Raw genomic sequence first — 23039 nt, forward strand, 5'->3', positions numbered from 1 at the left:
ACAATCAGATGTTGCTGGTTGCACATTAAGCAAGTATGAACCCGAGTGATCGGTTTATAAGCCCTAACATAACATATGGAGAACTCAAGTCAGCTGGCACCCAGAGGTATAATCTAAGGAATAGATGCATCAGGTAGACAAAAGAGGACAGATGGTAATGAGTCTGTTATGTACTCCTGGCCACTAGTGATTCAGATATCTGAGAGAGGAGCAATAGCTAGTTCATGTTATAACAGCACCCTCTAGGGTTCATGTTTTATTGCTGGAGGTTGTATGGTTGTATATTTATTACACGCTTAATAAATTCTATATAAGCCTCACTTACGGAAAGGAAGCGGGAAACCACCAGAAAAAACTGAAATATGACATGCACAGTTGCTGAGGGAAACCACACCAACTGCCAAGAGGAAGTCAGACTCCTGCTTAGAAATAAGAGAAATCAAGAACGGTGGGGAAAAGTCAGCAATTTGCTCAACAAATTGAGAAATTAGAGCACAGACATCTCTCCCCAAGATGGATTTTGTAGAAGAAACAAGAAAGGACTTAGACCTTTTTCATTAGTATGTTGAGGCACAAAATTGTCAGTTTAATAGCAGTGTCAACTTAAAAAATATTCACAACCTCAAAGTTGAGAGTTAGACTTTCTTCAGTGAGAATTTTTAGGATTTCAAGCGCAGGAGGCAGCATTTCAAGTAAACCCTAAGAGAACTGTTCTGAGGAAGTGACGGGGGAATCAGGTTATACAGAAGCTTTGCAACAACGGTGTGGTAGTCTGAACATTGAAAGATATTGTTTTTTTTTCTTTCTTTCTTTTTTAAATATAAATTTATTTATTTTAATTGGAGGTTAATTACTTTACAATATTGTATTGGTTTTGCCATACATCAACATGAATCCACCACAGGTATACACGTGTTTCCCATCCTGAACCCCCCTCCCACCTCCCTCCCATACCATCCCTCTGAGTCGTCCCAGTGCACCAGCCCCAAGCATCCTGTATCCTGCATCGAAACTGGACTGGCGACTTGTTTCATATATGATATTATACAGGTTTCAATGCCATTCTCCCAAATCATCCCACCCTCGCCCTCTCCCACAGAGTCCAAAAAACTGTTCTATACATCAGTGTCTCTTTTGCTGTTTTGCATACAGGGTTATCGTTACCATCTTTCTAAATTCCATATATACACGTTAGTATACTGTATTGGTGTTTTTCTTTCTGGCTTACTTCATTCACTCTCACTGCTGGGCATACACGCCGAGGAAACCAGAATTGAAAGAGATACGTGTACCCCAGTGTTCATCGCAGCACTGTTTATAATAGCCAGGACATGGAAGCAACCTAGATGTCCATAAGCAGATGAATGGATAAGAAAGCTGTGGTACATATACACAATGGAGTATTACTCAGCCATTAAAAAGAATACATTTGAATCAGTTCTAATGAGGTGGATGAAAATTGGAGCCTATTATACAGAGTGAAAGCTATTGTTAACTAAAGGAAAACCAAATATCTCAAGTTGAGGAATTTAGCACTTTTCTATGTATGGGAAGGTGCACGAGTCTGGGCTTACTGAAATCATTCCTCTGATATGTACCTCACCCATCTGGAGCCAGTATCCTGTGTTTTCATATCCTGAGTTTTGTCAGGGCTCACTGTAGAGTGTGGTTGCAGTCTGATGGCTGCTAGATGGAAGATATTCTTTCCTTCCTGAGTTTCCACAGGGCTCACCAGCTCACCATCAGTGGTGGCTGCTATGACTAATGACTGTAACATCCTATGTTTACTGACATGGAAGGAAATATTCCATATATCATTAGGAACCTGAATTCAATCCACTGAATATTCTTAAGGAGAGAACAGATTTGTTGTATTGTATTGTATTATTCAGTCACTAAGTCATGACTGAGCGACTGAATGACTGAACAACAACAAAAATTCAGTCAGTAAGTCATATCTGACTCTCTGCAACCCCACGGACTGCAGCACAAAAGGCTCCTCTGTCCTCCACTATCTCCTGGAGTTTGCTCAAATTCCGAGCCATTGAGTCAGTTATGCTATCGAACCATCACATCCTCTGTCACGGACTGCAGCACAACAGGCTCCTCTGTCCTCCACTATCCCCTGGAGTTTGCTCAAATTCCAATCCATTGAGTCAGTTATGCTATCTAACCACCACATCCTCTGTCACCACCTTCCTCTTTTGCCTTCAATCTTTGCCAGCATCAACGTCTTTTCCAGTGAGCCAGCTCTTCCCATCAGGTGACCAAAGTATTGGAGCTTCAGTTTCAGCATTGGACCTTCCAGTGAATATTCAGGGTTGATCTCCTTTAGGATTGACTGGTTTGAGCTCCTTGTAGTCCAAGGAAGTCTCAAGAGTCTTCTCCAGCACCACAATTCAAAGGCATCACTTTTTCAGTGCTCATCCTTCATTTTGGTCCAACTCTCACATCCATACACAACTACTGGAAAAACCATAGCTTTGACTATATGGACCTTTGTCAGTAAAGTGGTGTCTCTGTTTTTAAATACTCTGTCTAGGTTTGTCATAGCTTTCCTTCCAAGGAGCAAGCGTCTTTGAATTTCATAGCTGCAGTCACCATCCACCGTGATTTTGGAGCCTAAGAAAATAAAGTCTGTCACTGCTTTCACTTTCCCCCCATCTATTTGCCATGAGGTGATGGGACTGGATGCCATGATCTTAGTTTTTTAATATTGAGTTTTAAGCCAGCTTTTTCACTGTCCTCTTTCACCCCCATTAAGAGGCTCTTTAGTTCCTCTTCCCTTTCTGCCATTCAGTTCAGTTCAGTTCAGTTGCTCAGTCGTATCCAACTCTTTGTGACCCCATGAACTGCAGCACGCCAGGCTTCACTGTCCATCACCAACTCCTGGAGTCTAAACTCATGTCCATTGAGTCGAGGATGCCATCCAATCATCTCATTCTCTGCCGTCCCCTTCTCCTCCTTCCTTCAATCTTTCCCAGCATCAGGGTCTCTTCCAATGAGTCCGTTCTTCGCATCAGGTAGCCAAAGTATTAGAGCTTCAGCTTCAGCATCAGTCCTCCCAATGAATATTCAGGACTGATTTCCTTTAGGATGGACTGGTTGGATCTCCTTGCAGTCCAAGGGACTCTCAAGAGTCTTTTCCAACACCACAGTTCAAAAGCATCAATCTGCATATCTGATGTGATAGTTCTCCTGGCAATCTGGATCCCAGCTTGTGATTCATCCAGTCCTGCATTTCACATTATATACTCTGCATAGAAGTTAAATAATCAGAGTGATAATATACAGCTTTCTCACATTCCTTTCCCAATTTTGAGCCAATCAGCTGTTCCATGTCCTGTTCTAACTGTTGCTTCTTGACCCACATACAGATTTCTCAAGAGACAGGTAAGGTGGTCTTGTACTCCCATCTTTTTAAGAATTTTCCAGTTTGTTGTGATCCACACAGTCAAAGGCTTTAGCATTGTCAATGAAGCAGAAGTAGAGGTTTTCTGGGAACTCCCTTGCTCTTTCTACAGTCCAACAAATGTTGGGAATTTGATCTTTGGCTCCTCTGCCTTTTCTAAATCCAGCTTGTATATTTGGAAGTTCTCAGTTCACGTACTGTGGAAGCCTAGCTTGAAGGATTTTGAGCATTACCTTGGTAGCACGTGAAATGAGTACAATTGTATGGTGGTTTGAACATTCTTTGGCATTGCCTTTCTTTGGGACTGAAATGAAAACTGATTTTTCCAGTCCTGTGGCCACTGCTGGGTTTTCCAAATTTGCTGACATAGTGAGTGCAACATTTTAACAGGATTGTCTTTTAGGATTTTAAATAGCTCAGCTGGAATTCCATCACCTCCACTAGCTTTGTTGGTAGTAATGCTATAATGCTTCCTAAGGGCCACTTGACTTCACACTCCAGGATGTCTGGTTCTAGATAAGTGACCACACCATCGTGGTTATCCAGATCATTGAGACCTTTTTTGTATAGTTCTTCGGTATATTCTTGCCACGTCTTCTTAATTTCTGGTTCTGTTAACGTCCTTACTGTTTCTGTCCTTTATCATGCCCATCCCTGCAAGAAATGTTCCCTTGATATCTCCAGTTTTCTTGAAGAGATCTCTAGTCTTTCCCATTCTATTGTTTTCCCCTATTTCTTTGCACTGTTCACTTATGAAGGATTTCTTACCTCTCCTTGCTATTCTCTGGAACTCTGCATTCAGTTGGATATAGTCTTTCCCTTTCTTTCTTGCTTTTCACTTCTCTCCTTTCCTCAGCTATTTGTAAAGCCTCCTCAGACAACCACCTCGCCTTCTTGCATTTCTTTTCCTTTGGGATGCTTTTGGTCACTGCCTCCTGTATAATATTACAAACCTTTGTCCAGAGCTTTTCAGGCACTCTGTGTAGCAGATCTAATCCCTTGAATCTATTCTTCACGCCCACTGTATAATCATAAGGTGTTTGATTTAGGTTTGGCCCAGGTGGTAACAGGTTTGGCAGCACTTTTTTCACTTATGTATTGACAAAGAAACAAAGGAAACTGGATACAAAAGAAGGGAAATTCTTTGGCTGTGTTATATTGGAGAATGCTCAGATTCCTTAAAAGAAAAGTAATTCTATTTTTTTTTCTCAACGAAAAAATAATATGCTTATTGGAGAAAATTCAGAAATTACAGATAAAAAGAAAATTAAAGCCACCAATAATTTCACCACCCAAAATTAAATAACATTAACATTCTGATATATATTCTTTTCTCTTTCTATGTGTTGATATATATCTGTATATGTATATAAGTATATGAATATACGTGTATATATATGTATTTCTACATACAATAAGAAAGATCATATCACTTACACTATTTGTAACCTGATTTTTCTCTATCCTGAACATTGTGCTATATCATTAAATGATATTCCCCAATTAAAAAAAGGAAGAAGTTCTTAAACTAGCACAAACAGGTGAAAGTGGGTGGTAATAAGAGAGACAGGATGGTGGGGGTCATTCAGGAGGACATGACCACCCGTTGATCCTCGAGCTGGATGGGCAACAGGAAGTTCATTGCCCTTTCCCCTCCTTAAATACATGTTTGCCCACCATTCCTGAAGTGGGAGCTGTTTCAAGTCTGTAGCCTCAAGACAGTAGGGTGTTGAGACCATCTGGACTGAATACATGACTGAACCCGGTCATATTGGTTCGATGAAAACCCTCTGTAACAGAACACGCTATTCCCCCAAAGAAGCCCTCCAGCGTTCTGTAGTGGAAGATTCGTAATCTCCCGGCACTCACTCACACAATACCCTTTGTCTCTATACATACTTTAAATTTCTGGTGGGCAGGTTTGGAGACCTACTCATCAGGTATGGAATTGGGAATTAGACATTTTATTTAATCTCCAAGGACAGGGTGACATTCAGGAAGATGAGTAAATGAAACAGGAGGTATGAAAAAGGGGGGCAATAAGAGAACAAAAAGTTCAAAAATAAATAAAACCATGAGTGTTCAGACAAAACAAAATAAGGAGTGGCTTTAAGTAGCAGCATAATATGTCAAAAACCAAATCTAAAATCTGTGACAGAGGAAATCAATTTAAGGAATCTAAAATAACTACAATAGAGAATAGAGTGAAAGAGAAAGAGAAAGTGAGAGAGAAAAAATATGAAAAAATATCAGGAAGAAAAACCAGTGATAACTAATTTCTGTATAACAGGAAGTCCAGAAGGAGAAAAGACAATAAACGAAAAAGAAATAATCAAGGAAAGAATAGAACTTCTCTGAACTGAAGAAAAAGTTGATTTCATATTTAAAGAATCTAACGATTTCAGGAATACTGAAAAAAGGCATCCTATAGATAATCCGATGAAATTTACAGATGATAAAAAAAAATACTTAAATCCCACAAGCTTCCACACCATGCTCCTACCCTACCCTACTCCCTCCACCAAAAGTCACCCCCATATTGAGAACCAGACAGGGAAAAGAAACCTGCTGACATCCGTCCTCTAATTTGCAAACTGAATGCCAGGGAACCACCTGGAAGCATATTTACACAATTTTGAGGAAGAATTCTACAGCCTACCTGTAATCCAAGCAAGGTGATAAAATAGAGATTTTTAGACTTGCAAGGACTTAGAATATTCACTTTTCAACTATGCCTTCAGAAAATCAGTTCCACAGTACCCTAGTTCTCACAGCCTCAAACTCTTTGGTGAAAATCTCCTTTATAATAGAACACTCCATTCCCTAAAGAAGACCTCCAGCCTTCTCTAGTGGAAGATTCGTTATCTCCCCTAGCTCACCCACACAACACCCTTTGTCTCTAGGCCTCAAGTCACTGTCCTAATAAAAACTTCCCTGGGATGTCCCTGGTGGCTCAGTAGCTAAGACTCCGCGCTCCCAGTACAGGAAGCCCAGGTTCTATCCTGGCCCGGGAACTAGATCGCACGTGCCAAAACAAAGAGTTTGCATGCTGCAACTACAGACCCTGTGCGCCACAAATAAGACCCAGTGCAGCCAAATAAATAAATGTATGTTCAAAACAAAACAAACAAACAAAAACCTCCCTGAGATGATAACATTTTTCACCAACTATCCTCTCTCTCTTTTTCCCCATCTGCCAAGTTTCTTGCTACCCTTCTTTCTCCTCTCAGTTCTCTAACTTTCTTCTTCCCCCATGGCATCTGGCTTTTCCCACCAATCCACTAGGACAAAGGCCATCAGTAGCTTCCACACTGTGAAAGGCAATGAGCAGTTGTCAGTCTTATTTCATTATTACCTTGACCTCATTATTACCTTGACCTCATTACTACACCCAGTACTGCTGCCTACCTCCTTCTTGAAACTACTATTCTCTAGAAATTTGAGAATGAAATACATTCTCTCCTGGGTCTCCATTACACTCTGCTTTTGTTTTGTTCTAGCTCTCTTTGGTTTGATTTGTTTTTCTCCTTCTTTTCTACCTGACCTTAAACGCTCCTGTTTTCCAAGCTCCCTTACCTTACTGACGGTCCCACTCATTTGTTTCCAGACAGCAAAACCTGAAGTAGAAGGGGGGATTTGCTGTGAGGATCCAGCAAATCTCAAAGAACCCTTCTTCTCATGTCAGGATAGGGGAAAACACATGTCCCACTTCTTGTGTTTCCATGGCACACAAGAGAAAGGAAAAAGACTAATCTGAATAACCAGACACTGGCATTTGCAAGATCAAGTTCACGAGTGGGCAAGACCACCGAGGAATGGGCCAGTGATGAGGGGAAGCCTGGGGTCCTTTTCTAGCCTACTGGCTGGACTCAGAATCCCCTCCGCAAGACCAGTAATATCTCCACAGACACATTGGGATGTGCGAGTCCTCTAGCAGAAACCCAGGATAAAGACTAAGGACCCTGCATAAGCCTCTGTCCTCAGACATGTTCTGCAATCTGGCTTTTATCAAAAAAGTCTATACTGGGATTTATAGAGTACTTGTACTGAGTAATAAAATCATTCTGTTTCTCCATTTGCAAGGAGGTCTTTATGTGTATGCTCCATTTGCTAGAACCTAAAGAACTCTCTCCCCGAATAGTATCAGTGAAACTTGAATTCATTCTAAGACTGTGAGCATTCTAGATTATGAGGTCCAAAAGTCAAGCAGTATCTTCTTTTTATTTCCAATATATGGAAAGAAGAACCTAGGCCAGGGGCACTCGGTAAATTTTAATAATACTGGTTCAACAAACAGATCCTCAGCATATTCCCTTCTTAGAAGTATTAACTAGTTTGCTTCTGTAACCAAATCCATATGTCTTTTTCATCCTGCTTCCATTTTCCCTTCCTACAGAACATTAAAGTGCCACTTCCATTTCCTTTTCTCATTCCTAGGAGAAAGTCACATAAATATCAAACATTTTGAAATTTCAGGAAAACAAATAAATATGGGATAACATTTGCTCATCAATGTTAATGTCATCCCTGCCAGTACAGAAGAATCATTCTAATATAATTGCTTCACTTGAATTAGTTTAACGTCTCAATTTGTACAAGACGTAAGAGGAAATGGATGGAGGAACATTAGAGGTCAGCTATTTGTTGTTCCATTCATAGTCTGAGCAAACAGTTACACCCCAGTGGTGAAAACAGGACTCCAAAGGAGCAAGCGTTGTTGCTTTTCCTAAAGGTTCCTGTGCAATCCTGCTGTTGGATTTTTTTTTTTTTATAATTTTATTTTATTTTTAAACTTAACATAACTGTATTAGATTTGCCAAATATCAAAATGAATCCGCCACAGGTATACATGTGTTCCCCATCCTGAACCCTCCTCCCTCCTCCCTCCCCATTCCATCCCTCTGGGTCGTCCCAGTGCACCAGCCTCAAGCATCCAGTATCGTGCATCGAACCTGGACTGGCAACTCATTTCATACATGATATTTTACATGTTTCAATGCCATTCTCCCAAATCTTCCCACCCTCTCCCTCTCCCACAGAGTCCATAAGACTGTTCTATACATCAGTGTCTCTTTTGCTGTCTCGTACACAGGGTTATTGTTACCATCTTTCTAAATTCCATATATATGCGTTAGTATACTGTATTGGTGTTTTTCTTTCTGGCTTACTTCACTCTGTATAATAGGCTCCAGTTTCATCCACCTCATTAGAACTGATTCAAATGTATTCTTTTTAATGGCTGAATAATACTCCATTGTGTATATGTACCACAGCTTTCTTATCCATTCATCTGCTGATGGACATCTAGGTTGCTTCCATGTCCTGGCTATTATAAACAGTGCTGCGATGAACATTGGGGTACTCGTGTCTCTTTCCCTTCTGGTTTTCTCAGTGTGTATGCCCAGCAGTGGGATTGCTGGATCATAAGGCAGGTCTATTTCCAGTTTTTTAAGGAATCTCCACACTGTTCTCCATAGTGGCTCTACTAGTTTGCATTCCCACCAACAGTGTAAGAGGGTTCCCTTTTCTCCACACCCTCTCCAGCATTTATTACTTGTAGACTTTTGGATCGCAGCCATTCTGACTGGTGTGAAATGGTACCTCATAGTGGTTTTGATTTGCATTTCTCTGATAATGAGTGATGTTGAGCATCTTTTCATGTGTTTGTTAGCCATCTGTATGTCTTCTTTGGAGAAATGTCTATTTAGTTCTTTGGCCCATTTTTTGATTGGGTCATTTATTTTTCTGGAGTTGAGGTGTAGGAGTTGCTTGTATATTCTCGAGATTAGTTGTTTGTCAGTTGCTTCATTTGCTATTATCTTCTCCCATTCTGAAGGCTGTCTTTTCACCTTGCTAATGGTTTCCTTTGATGTGCAGAAGCTTTTAAGGTTAATTAAGTCCCATTTGTTTATTTTTGCTTTTATTTCCAATATTCTGGGTGGTGGGTCATAGAGGATCCTGCTGTGATGTATGTCAGAGAGTGTTTTGCCTATGTTCTCCTCTAGGAGTTTTATAGTTTCTGGTCTTATGTTTAGATCTTTAATCCATTTTGAGTTTATTTTTGTGTATGGTGTTAGAAAGTGTTCTAGTTTCATTCTTTTACAAGTGGTTGACCAGAGTTCCCAGCACCACTTGTTAAAGAGATTGTCTTTAATCCATTGCTGTTGGATTTTTCTTCTTTTCTGGACCAAGGAGAAAACCAAGACGGAGGGAGTTCATTTTTTTAGCTATTCCTGATTTGTGTGTTATCGGTTGCTCTTGATCTCCCTTTGATTAATTTCAGCTGAGGCCTTCCCATCAGCTGTAAACCCAAATTATTAGCCTCACAACTGCCAGACAACTCTGCCATTCCACAGCTCTTGGCCATTTAAACAATTCTATTTCAGAAGCCCACTTTCAACTTGATCCCAATCCTTTAAATGTCAAGGCGTTTAGTCTGTACCCTTAAAGGAAAACATCTGTGGTCTTCCTACCACACAGGACTCACAGTTCAGCTAAACATGCACAGGGAAACTTTGGGTGGTGAATCTTAGACTCAGTGCTAGAGATAGAAAATCAAGGAAAGGGAATTCCCTGGCAGTCCAGTGGTTAAGACTCCTTGCTTTCACTGCTGAGGGCACAGTTCAATCCCTGGTCAGGAAACTAAGATCCCACTAAATGCAGCCAAAAAAAGAAACAAACAAACAAAGAAGGTACATTCCCTGATTTTCAGGAGTTCACAGCCTAGTGAAAGAGACAGACATCTAATCGGAAAATGTCAGCAAAATTTGACAAGAGACCAACTCCTCCACCTTGGCTCCAGAATTCCTCCTGCAATCCATAATCCCAGGAACCTTTGGCTTTGTCCTTTTCTCTCCTAACGCTTCCACTCTCCCCTCTACCTGCTACTCCATTTTAGCATTTATGTATATACAGGGCTTCCCTGGTGGCTCAAGTGGTAAGGAATCCACATGCAATGCAGGAGACTGGGGTTCGATCCCTGGGTCAGGAAGATCCCCTGGAGGAGGAAATGGCAACCCACCCCGGTGTTCTTGCCTGAAAAATCCCATGGACAGAGGAGCCTGGTGGGCTATGGTCTATAGGGCTGCAAAGAGTCAGACACAACTGAGCACAAACACATACATACATGTGTATATGCAAGCCTCTCCTAGTTTGAAAAGTATTCATTCTTAACTCACCAAATATCTCCTAGCAATGATTCTCTTCACTTTCACAGCCAAAACAGTGAAAAATAGTACTCACTCACTGTTTCTGATCCTCCTTTCTCTTTACTTTCCATTGGCCCCTTGAGCCACCCCATATGAATTTTACCCCCTTCACTCCGTCTTAAGGCAGCAATATCTTCCACATCATGAAATCCAAACAATGCTTTTCAGTCATCCCTTTACTGGATAGCTCAGCTCCAATTGACAATGTTCTCCTGTTTGAAACATGCTGCTCTCCTTTTGGTCTTCACAGAATCACTCTTGCCTTTTTGTCCCCCCTCCTCCCTCAATTTCTAAGAAACATCAAGGCCTGTCACCTCCAAATGAGCAGAGTGCCCTGGTCCAAGCCCATATCGTTCTCATTCAACTGCAGCAGGAACATCCTAACTAAGCTTTCTGCCACTTCTCTTGCCAAGCTGCCTTCAACTTACTTGCTACATTACAACCAAAAGAGCTTTGTAAATGTCAGATTTAATTTTGTCTCATTTCTGTCTTAAACTCTGAATGATTTCCAACTTCCTTGAGGATCAAGTCCAAAATACTTAGTATGACTAATAACTTGCATCCTGGTCAGACTTGTGCCTGCCTCTCCAGTCTTTTCTCCTACCACTCTCTTCCCTCTCTCCACTCTGGACAGTTTAACCTTACTGTTCTTTTAACGTTCAGTGGACATTTTCTCTTTCAACTGTTCCCTCTGCTTGAATGTCCTCCTTCATCATCTTTGCCTAACTCCAATTCAGGTTTCACTTTAAATGTTACTTCATCTAGAAATTTCTGATACCCACAGATCCAGTTAAAACCCCATGTTATATCCTACAGTGGGACTTCCCTGGTGTTCTAGGGATTAAGAATCCACTTGCCTGCAGGGGACATGGGTTTCATCCCTGGTTGGGGAGGATCCCACATGACTTAGGGCAACCAAGCCAGTGCACTACATCAACTGAGCCCACACATGCTGCAACCACTGAAGCCTAGAGCCGTGCTCTGCAACAAGAGAAGCCGCCGCAATAAGAAGCCCATGAACGGCAACTGGAGAGTAGCCCCTGCTCCCCACAACTGGAGAACATCTGCGCACAGCAAGGAAGCCTCAGCGTAGCACTCCCCAAATTAAATAAATAATAATTTTTAAAAATATATCCTATAAAATGCAGAACTTTGCACTTCTCCTTAATATCCAGCACACCTATTATTATTTATTCAAAAATCTGTCTTCATCCCTCAACATTAAGCTAAGTCAAAGCAGGGGTCATGCTTGCCTGTCCGTTGCTGTATCCCTAACACCTAGAATGGTGCATATTTTTGAATGCTGTAAAAATAACAAACAGGGACACTAAGCCTGTCCTCAGAGGGAAAAGACGGCCAGTTCAGTTCAGTTGCTCAGTCGTGTCTGACTCTTTCCAACCCCATGGACTGCAGCACACCAGGTTTCCTTGTCCATCACCAACTCCCAGAGCTTGCTCATACTCATGTCCATTGAGTCAGCGATATGATCTAACCATTTCATCCTCTGTCATCCCCTTCTCCTGCCTTCAATCTTTCACAGCATCAGGGTCTTTTCTAATGAGTCAGTTCTTCGCATCAGGTGGCCAAACTATTGGAGCTTCAGCTTCAGCATCAGTCCTTCCAATGGATATTCAGGACTGATTTCCTTTAGGATGGACTGGTTGGATCTCCTTGCAGTCCAAGGGACTCTCAAGAGTCTTCTCCAACACCACAGTTCAAAAGCATCAATTCTTCAGCACTCAGCTTTCTTTATGGTCCAACTCTTACATCCATACATGACTACTGGAAAAACCATAGCTTTGACTAGATGGACCTTTGTCGGCAGAGTAATGTCTCTGCTTTTTAATATGCTGTCTAGGTTTGTCCTCTTAGGGAAATGAGGGCCAAGACACTTCTAAATCTATATTACTATAATTTCTAGGGGAAATTCAGTCAAAACCAGAAGAAGGGTTTATAGAAAGAGCTGGATGTTTGTGAAGGGTGAGAATATTTGTGGAAAACAGCTAAGGAGAGCAAATGGTTTTAAGAAAACCATTGTTATTCTGAAGTTTTATAATATAAAATACATCTCCAGTGTGGCAATATCCAATAACTCTGGCCAGTAGTATGGGTATATTTGTTATATTAGATAAACTCAGGGCACATATTTTGAGCTAAACAGATGTATGACAGGACAGACATAAACAAGAGTTTCCAGGATGAAAAACAAAAAAGAATTTCTGGGATGAGACATTTGGTGTTAGTTCATTCCACAAATCTACCAAGCCTGGACCTATTAATAGAATCAAGGCATTATACAAAAATTTGATCTAGAGAAAAAGAGATCTACAAAAGTTAAAAAACATAGATGCTTAGAGCTGAAAGAGACCTTACAGTATCCAGTACAACCCTCCTGCTCTTCCTCCTCCCATACTGGATGGGGTTAAGTCACTTTCCTACAGTTTGGTGCACAGTTAGTGGCAAATTTGGTAATGGAAACCCAGTTTCTATATCCATGAAACTGAGTTCTTTCTGATTCTTGACTCAAAAAACTCAAATATTATGGAATTTATAAGCCTTCTCCAAACTATGTCCTGAAAAAGGTTTTCTGGAAACCCTTGCCTTCCTCTAACCTGATCCTGGTTCACCAAGTAGCATCCCCTGCATAGAGAGACCTGTTAGGTCACCTCACCACCCATACTGCTGAAAGACTCAAGAGATGGTAAGAGGAGTGACTGAAGAACTCTGAGGACCTCCTCGACATCACGTCATAAAGGAGAATTCAAGGAGTGTTTCTTCTATGATATTGTTCTCATCTTTCTTTTCTGAGTTCTGGGACAATCAGTTTCCTTGCTGTCACAGAATATTTGGAGAACATCTCGTGTTTTAAAAACTTATTTATTATGATCCAGCAACTCAGTTCATAGGTATACATCCAAAAAGCAGGGACTCATACAGATATTTGCATACTAATGTTCTTAGCAGCATTATTCACAACAGCCACAAGGTGGAAACTACCTGAGTTTATCCGCAGATAAGCTAAGTAGAAGGTGGTATATATACAATGCAATATTATTCAGTCATTAGAAAGAAATGAAATTCTGATACATGCTACCACATGGGTGCAACTTGAAAACATTATGCTAAGTGAAATAAGCCAGACACAAAAGGACACATATTGTACAATTTCAATTAGATGAAACACTGTAAAACAGAGGTACCAAAGACTGGAGGGTAGGAAGTTATTGTTTAATGGGTACACAGCTTCTGTTTGAGTTGATAAAAAAGATATTGCTTAATGAATACATAGTTTCTGTTCTGGGTTGATGAAAATGTTCCGGAATAGTAGTGATGGTTACACAACCCTGCAAATGTACTTAAGGCCATTGAGTGTACACTTAAAAACAGATAAGATTGTGAATTTTATGTTTTACATGTATTTTGCCACAATAAAAAAATTATTCAATGAAGCTCTCAGTTCCAGTCAAGATGAAATCTAAAACATGTTCAAGCAACCAAAGGAAGGTACACAAAGAGAAACCAAGCAGCAAAAATCAGAGGAAACAAACAAAACAAAAACTAGAATGCAATATAGAAGCTCTAACAAGTTAATAATTACTTTTGGGACTTCCTGGCAGTCCACAGGTTGGGAATCCGTGCTTATACTGCAGGGTGCACAGGTTCAAGGGGCAAGGTTCTATCCCTGCTTGGGGAACTAAGATCCCACAAGCCATGTGGGTGGCACAGCCAAACAAACAAGCAAAAAACACACAAACAAGAAACAAAAACAAACAGAAAACAATTACCTTAAATATAAGTAGTTCAAATACAGTAATTACAAGACAGAAATTGGCAAAGGGAATGAAAAGCCATGAATCAACAATATGCTGTCTGTAAGAAATTCATTTCAGATACAATACAGGAGAGGTTTCCCTGGTGGCTTGTGGTACGAGAATCTGCTTGCCAAAGCAGGAGATACAGGTTCGATCCCTCACCTGGAAAGATCTCCTGGAGAAGGAAATGGTAACCCACTCCAGCATTACTGCTTGGGAAATGCCATGGACGGAGGAGCCTAGCAGGCCATATTCCATGGGGTCGCAAGAGCCAGATACAACTTAGGGACTAAACAACTACAATACAGGAAGTGGAAAATAAAAGGACAAGAAAAGATACACTACTACCCGTTAAACAAAAAGAGCAAGATTTGATTATGTTAATGTTGATGTAACCAGTAATCATAAATTTTGAGCCACACCTCAAATATTCAACCTGTGGATTAAAAAGTTAAAACTTAAGGCTAAATGGATTCCTATTCCTATTTTCCAAACAAGCCAACATCAATAAAGCACATTACCTTATTCAGTTTCCCTCTTAATAAAGCACCAGGCGTGCCCTCTTCCGGCGATGCATCAAGATTGGAACATACCCGGAGGAGGACACACGTTCTCTTCCTCTGTTGTGACACCTGGCTTCTGTGCACTTGAATGCTGCCATATTGAGCCCTACTACCTACACGCATGCTGTGCTGGTAGCTGCAGACTCGCCAGAATTGACTGGATCATCATCACTGTGTGTGCTGGGGAATGGAGCTGGACAGTACCTTAAAGGAGAGTGATGACACAGACCTGCCCTGCTGTCGATGGAGAGAAGAGCAAGTTGAAGGAAATCATCTTTTTTTTCAAGTTGCAGAACTGTAGCCCTAAGAAGCAGAAGTTTGCATTTAGTTTTTTGAGTTCTTCTTCTCCTTCAAGTTCAAGACCAGAGTTTCTTGAACTGACCCCCTGATCTGATGCACAGGGCCAGGGGCATCTAGCACGTGAAGATAAGAGCACTGTTTCTCAGGTCTGAGAACTTAGGCTCCTCCCCCTTGATGCTGTGAAGACTGTAGCTCTGGGTTTTATCTCTATTCCTTCTGAGGCCTGTTTCATTTCTAGTTTCCAAACCGCCTAGAACCGTATTTCTTATGTAAACATGGAGAAGCAGGATTTTCCATTTGGAAAGGGTAGATGTTGGATACTGTAACTATAATTTCCAGGATCAGAAATTCAAGTCAAGTTATAAGGGGAAAAAAAAAAAAACAAACACCAAAAACCTGATGCATACATTCTTTCAGAACTAAATTGAATGAAGAATATGTGACACTGACCACTACTTAAAGAATACCACTTGCAAGAAATGTGGCTATCCTGTTCAAACGGTTGGGTCTTGCATCAGATTTGACCTCATTTGTAGCCACTTATCTTCCTGGTGACCACCCTAAGTATTGAGAAAGCACCAAGAAGAACATACTAACTTTATGTAGGGTCAGATTTAGGTCAGTAAAGGTCATAATAAATATAAGCGAAATCATTTTTCTTAAGATATTTACTTCCAGGGCAGCTACAATAAATGAAAGATATATGATTTAAAAGCTACTAGAACTAGACTCTAGGGAGATAAATGTGTGATCCCCTCATTGTTTCAGCAGGTCCAATCTTATATTACATTTTTTGGGGGTGTATGCAGCCGAGTCTTTGCTGCCCCATGGACTTAGCCCGCCAGGCTCCTCTGTCCATGGGACTTCCTAGGCAAGAATCCTAGAGCAGATTGCTATGCTCTCCTCCAGCGGATCTTCCCAACCCAGGGATCAAACCTGTGTCTTGTCTCTTACGTCTCCAGCATTGGCAGATAGATTCTTTACCACTAGCACCACCTGGGAAGCCCACATTACATTTTTCTGTGTGTGGGGGAAATATCTGACCAAGTATCTTCCATTTTGGAAACTGAAAGAATGAGTTCCCAGGAATTAGGGAAAGTGGTACGTTTGTATTTCCGAAGATGTCAGCACCTTCCCACGTGGCTGTTCTCACAAGGTGATTGACATTCCTCTCACGGAGATTTGTGTTCCCTCCGCTGGCATCTGGGTGGGAGCTTGGGACTGCTCCAAACAATGGAGCATATGACAGATTGGTGCTTCGTGGCTTCTGAAGCTGGATCTAAAATCATACAGCTTCCACCTGGCCCACTCCTTGGAGCCTGTCCTTGGAAGCCAGTCACCACATTAGGAAGAAGCCTGGGCCACATGAAGGAACGACATGCAGGTGTCTGGCCACTCCAGCTGAGGACTCAGGCTCCATCCACCCCGGGCATGTGAGGGAGTGAGCTTTCCAAGGGCTCCATCCCTTCATCCCACCCCTGCTCAAGTCTTCCATCTGAGACTCCAGACAGCACATTGCAGAAACAAGCTGCCCCTGCCGCTGTGTATTAACTGAGAATGCCTGACCACAGAGCCTGACCTATAGGCTCTGTGAGCATAATAAATGACTGTTTTCATTACTGGGGAAAAATAGTACTCAAGTGATGCTTAAATTAAGTTTCTGTTAGTATAAAAGGAAAACCTTACAGATCTTGTCAGGCTAGGAGGCTACAGACACACAGCAGTAGCCCCACACAGTCCAATTAGAGAAAATTTACACAGAAGAAATAAAGCACATGGAATCCCCCAACTCGCACTGCGGGGACTACCAGGGCCAGGTAGAAATGGTCTGCACCCACCACGGCAAACATGCAGCCAAGAAGGGCCAGCTTCTGAGAGAAGTCTGGATTCACAAAAGAAAGGACTTGACCTCACACCAAAGATATATCCACGTGACACATTTAGGTTGTTGCAAATATAGGTTAACCTATGGAATACTTGGGTTCTTTTGACAATAGGAAATGAATGACAGGATTTCTAGGTCCAAGAAGCAGAAGAGGGAGAATGCATGCTGAGAGCCTGCGTCCACACTGAAGGTCAAAGTCTGCATGTGGAAGGCCCCGGAACAGTCTTGAAGTGCTTCTGTACACCCAGAATGCTAGCACCAGCCAAAAGCCGTGCTGCCCCTTTGCAGATGGCTCTGGTCAGCTCAGCCTGGCAGAAGGGGATGGGTACCCAGGCCATCCAGATTTGTCTCCCAACAGATTTAAAGAGAAGAAAGGGAAAATCTCCCCTAACCTTCTCCTCTGCCCTCCTCCCATCAATTAAAGCAAGATTGAGTTATTTCTCACTCTTCAGTTTGACAGAATTTTAAAGATGAATATTATTCACTGTTGATGAGCACATTGGGAAAGGTGTATGCACATAATAGTCACAGGGGTATAAACTGGTAGCTTTGGGGGGAAATTTGACAGTATCTAGCAAATTTTAAATGGGAGTATCATTTGATTCAGCAATTCTGCTTCAAGTATGATTTTTTTTTAAAGAAGTGCTTCAGCATTTGTACAAAAAAAATGTCTGTTGAAAACAAAGTATTAAAAATACCAATAGAGGAATGAGCAAATAAATTAGGGCACATCTTTCTGTGAATACGGCAATTAGACATAAAGTAGATTTATGCGTGGGGCTTCCCAGGTGGCTCTAATAATAAAGAACTCACCTGCCAATGCAGGAGATGTAAGAGATGCAGGTTTGATCCCTGGGTCAGGAAGATCCCCTACAGGAGAGCATGGTATCCTACTCCACTATTCTTGCCTGGAGAATCTTAGGGGCAGAGGAGCCTGGCAGGCTACAGTTCTGCTGCTGCTGCTAAGTTGCTTCAGCCGTGTCCAACTCTGTGTGACGCCATAGATGGCAGCCCACCAGACTCCCCCTTCCCTGGGATTCTCCAGGCAAGAACACTGGAGTGGGTTGCCATTTCCTTCTCCAATGCATGAAAAGGAAAAGTGAAAGTGAAGTCACTCAGTCATGTCCAACTCTTCTCGACTCCATGGACTGCAGCCTACCAGGATCCTCCATCCATGGGATTTTCCAGGCAAGAGTACTGGAGTGGGGTGCCATTGTCTTTTCCAAGGCTACAGTTCATAGGGTCGCAAAGAGTCAGACACAACTGAAGCAACTTAGAGCCCGCACACATGCCGACTTATGGGTACCAACATAAACAGGGCTGTACAACACATTGTTCATTTACTTCTTTTGATTTGGAGTGTGCAAAAAAAATCCTACTTATAATTCAGTTCAGTTCAGTTCAGTCGCTCAGTCGTGTCTGACTCTTTGCACCCCATGGACTACAATATGCCAGGCCTCCCTGTTCATCACCAACTCTTGGAGCTTACTCAAACTCATGTCCATTGAGTCAGTGATGCCATCCAACCATATCATCCTCTATCATCCCCTTCTCCTCCCACCTTCAATCTTTCCCAGCATTAGGGTCTTTTCCAATGAGTCAGTTCTTCACATCAGGTGGCCAGAGTATTGGAGCTTCAGCTTCAGCATCAGTCCTTCCAATGAATATTCAGGACTGATTTCCTTTAGGATAGACTGGTTGGATCTCCTTGCAGTCCAAGGGACTCTCAAGAGTCTTGTCCAACACCATTGTTCAAAAGCATCAATTCTTCGGCACTCAGCTTTCTTTATAGTCCAACTCTTATAATTACTTTGCTTTAAAATTAGTATCCACTTTATTAATGCTACAAAATTGCTACACTATTGCTGGGAGTGAAATATGCTTGCTCACCACCAGATGAAGCCTGGAACATATTGATTACAAATGAATTTCCAGAAACTCTTTCAATCTAGTACATTATAGTTACTCAAGAACTGTTTAATCAGTGAATGAAACAGTCAGGCCAGCAGCACCAAGGTTCCTCCCAGATCTAGTTACTTCCTGGATTCTACCTAGAGAAAAAACTGTTCTTATAAAGCAGTCATGATAATACCGCTGCTGCTGCTGCTGCTGCTGCTGCTGCTGCTAAGTCGCTTCAGTCGTGTCCGACTCTGTGCGACCCCATAGATGGCAGCCGACCAGGCTCCCCCGTCACTGGGGTTCTCCAGGCAAGAACACTGGAATGGGTTGCCATTTCTCATTCCAATGGATGAAAGTGAAAGTGAAGTCCCTCAGTCGTGTCCGACTCTTAGCGACCCCACGGACTGCAGCCCACCAGGCTCCTCCATCCAAGGGATTTTCCAGGCAAGAGTGCTACCATGCTGATAAATAAAATGTGCAAAATTGAGTCCTAAGTTATAATTTGCTGTACAAATTCCAGGAGCTATTTTGTGGTTGGTCTTCACTGGATAAAAATTCTCTGTCAAGTTCAGAGTCACTCTGGGAAGTTGCAGAGAGCCTTATTTCAATTGTTTATGTAAGAAGAGAGAAGGGGCATGAAGGACTAGGAGGAAGGGTCAAACAATAAAAACACTGGACAGTTGAGGATGAAGAGGAGGCTGATGACAAATGCCAAGTCTGAATGCTAGTTATGTAAAAAAAAAGAAAATAGTAATGGTAATAGTCAGGAAAGGCTTTACATATGTATAAAGTGTTAACCAAACACTGCATTTAATCCTTATAACCAGGAAACTCTTGAAGTTGAGAGAGGCCCCCAGAGATCTTCTATGCCACTTCTCTCACCTGACTGGTTGATTTAGTTGCTAAGTCATGTCCAACTCTTGTGACCCCATGGACTCTAGCCTTCCAGGTTCCTGTGTCCATGGGATTTCCCAGCAAGAATACTGAAGTGAGTTGCTATTTCCTTCTCCAGTCTCACCTGATTATTATTCCTTACTTATGCTTTAAGGGAAACAATTGTAGGCTTTTCAAAATTATTGGAGCAGAAAGAGCCTCCAAACTTGGTTATAAGCTTCTTAGAGCTGCCATAACTAAGCATGACAAACTGGGTAGCTTAGGATAACAGAAATGTAAGCTTTCACAGGTCTAGAAGCCAGAAGTCTTAAATCAAGGTATCAACAGGTTGGTTCCTTCTGAGGGCTGTAAGAAGAATCTGTTCCTGCCTCTTAGCTTCAGTGCTGGCAATCCTTGGCAGCTCCTGGCTCATAGATTGTCACTTCAGTCTCTGCCTCCATCTTTAAATTACCTTCTTCTGTTTCTCCTCTTCTCTTCTGTGTGCTTTTCTGTTCTTATAAAGACATCTGCCATTGGATTCAGAGTCAGGTCTACCCAGATAACCCAGGATAATCTCACCTTAAAATTCGTCACTTAATTGTATCAACAAAAACCCTTTTCCCATATAAAGTCACATTCAGAGGTTCTGACTAGACATATCTTTGGATGGTGGGGCAACCAACCAACTCAACACAGCGTGTTTGTGTGATTTTACTTTTGGAAGAAGGCTTCTAGAAGAGAAATATATTCTAAAGGGAAGTCAAAGATAAAGCTTTTTTAAAAATTCACTTTTCCTAGGCAGTTCCTAGTAAATGGTTTGTAGTATTCTCTTCAAAACGTTCTAATGTTCTCTTTCAAAACTGTTCCAAGCTAAAAAGTTACTAAAACAGTTACCACATACTAAAAGCCTTTCACCCTCCCAACTTTTATTTATGAAAATCAATTAAAGAAAACAAAATTTCTCAATTGTAGTGTCCTGAGAAATATAATTACCTGAGAGGGAAGAACGCATAAATGAGCAGCCTAAGAGAGTTTGATGTGCTACCCACTAAATTTAGATTCTCTTTCCAGTGAGATGGTGAGTTAAATACTGAAAGGACCCTCGTGCTGAAAACAACTAAAAACAGATAAAAACCTTAAAAGAGTCAATGAGCTGTCACAGAAGAAGTAAGCGCTTCTCAAACCAAGGACTGAGCAATATCGAGGGAGCACTATCTCCAGCCATTTACCAGACAAGAGGGGAAGGGGAAACGAAGATTCAGCTTTGAAGTCATAGCCTCAAAAAGGCTCCAGAGACACAGCCCAGAGCCTGCCCAACCTGAGGGATCTAATACATCTTCTCCCCAAAAGTTGGTATCCCAGTGGGTTAAACCATCAATTTAGAAAGGAGAGAAAAAAAAAAAATAGAACTCGACTTTCATCAATATTTTCAGCCTAAATTCACACTACCTGGGAGAACTGGAGAAGAATTTAATTTTCAGTGATCCTAGACTAGAAGTTCTCATAAACCTGGAAGAAGCAAATGAAGACCCTCTAGACAGGACTCCACTTCTAATGCAACTGAAGACGATTCCTTCAGGTAAAATTCCAAAGCATCGAACGGTCCGTAGTACAAAAGAACTCAACTTTCAAAGCACGATAAGCCAACGCAACACCATAAAAAGGTCCATAGTAGTATCATTAATTCAATTCTATGAACTGAAACATGTCTCTCCCCATATGTCACCTACGCCTAAAAGAGGTTTCAAGCAAATTCTAACCAAGAGAACACTGACAGAGCCACACTGACAATAGAAAAAGAATAAGCAATAAACATTGCCAGAGATATAAACGGTTCAGTTCATCAGAAACCATCTGAGCCTCCAGGGAAGCTCCTTCAGAAATCTTAGTAAGTTAAATTTGCATGCACTCCTAACAGCCTCAAGAATACTGACAAATTCTAAGGAGTAAAAAGCAAGTTCAAAACCAAAATAGACGTGTAAATACTTCCTCAGTACCTGAGAGCATAAGCAGATAAATGCATTTTAGCAATTGTCGCGAGTGCGCAGGCGCAGCCGGCGGCGCGCTGAAGGCTCTGACGCGCCGGCAGCGAGCGAGCGAGCGAGGCCTTCTCACCTGCTGCACCTGACGAAGAGTGTGCGGGAGGCGGGCGGGGGGCCTGAGCGGAGGCGCCCCCGGAGACGCAGGCACAGCAGGAGTCTGGCTGCACTCGGAGGGGCGGGAGGGAGAGGCACCAGAGTTGAGGGAAGAGAAAATAGGCTCCACCAGAGAGAGGTGCCTGGCTGGGAACCGCGTGGGGACAAGGGGTACCTCCTGGGCGCGGCCCAGGGGTCAGGACTGGTACTCGGGAACGGTTCCTGCCCTCCAGTTATCTCGGGAAAGGCTCCTCCCCGCCGCGTCACTGACTACTGACGACTCGAGGACATCTGGGAACCCGCCCCGCACCCTCCGCCAGGCGGAAGGTCCCCGGGGCCTCCCGCGCGCACGGGGCGCTCCCTGCCCCCACTCTCTCTCCACCCGGGGCTGCTTTTCCCTCGAGGGGAAGCAGGAACTTAGCTCCGATCATGGCTGGTCTTCAGAAAGAATTTTATCCTAATGATGGTACCTGTGCAGCTTCCAGACTCGCTAGAGCCACGGTCAGAAAACTGGTAGCCTCCAAAGGTGCATGTTCGGGTATGTCAGCGGGGAAAGTTAGTAAGGATGAGGAGGGTTTGAATAGTGCAATTTAGAAACCTGACCTAATGAATGTATATACCTACATATGGCCAGTCAGCACGTGGAAAAGTGCTCAGCACCATTCGTTATCAGAGAAACGTGAATTAAAACCCCAAACGAGTAGGAGATGAAAGTATCAAGAATGATTGATGTAATTCCACTTCTGGTCAAGATGGAATAGTAGGGACCGGGTTTACCCTCTTGTTTGAAACAATCAAGAAATAGAAAATAATTAATATATATATGTACACATATATACAGATGTATATCCTCTATAGCATACATAACGTGATATTTTAGATATTATATATAATATTGTATGCAGTGTCTCTATTCATATATAATGCTGCTATATCATGTATAACATACAAA

The 23039-nt window shown here is 42.0% G+C and overlaps 1 protein-coding gene across 3 annotated transcripts in view; it reads right to left on the reverse strand.

Annotated features, from left to right (window-relative positions):
• Window positions 1-22338, reverse strand: part of LOC102411578 (cytidine monophosphate-N-acetylneuraminic acid hydroxylase) — an 85862-nt gene extending 63524 nt beyond the window's left edge. For 2 of the 3 annotated variants that reach the window (XM_044927969.2, XM_044927962.2), the window contains exon 1: window positions 22068-22338. The gene's annotated coding sequence lies outside the window, so the exon portion shown is untranslated. Of the gene's footprint in view, window positions 1-21949; window positions 21971-22067 lie in introns of those variants that run through there. The other variant, XM_044927972.2, reaches the window with a different exon arrangement.
• Between the last annotated feature and the right edge of the window lie 701 nt (window positions 22339-23039).

The sequence above is a fragment of the Bubalus bubalis genome, chromosome 2 (genome assembly GCF_019923935.1).
Source record: "Bubalus bubalis isolate 160015118507 breed Murrah chromosome 2, NDDB_SH_1, whole genome shotgun sequence".
Lineage (NCBI taxonomy): Eukaryota > Metazoa > Chordata > Mammalia > Artiodactyla > Bovidae > Bubalus > Bubalus bubalis.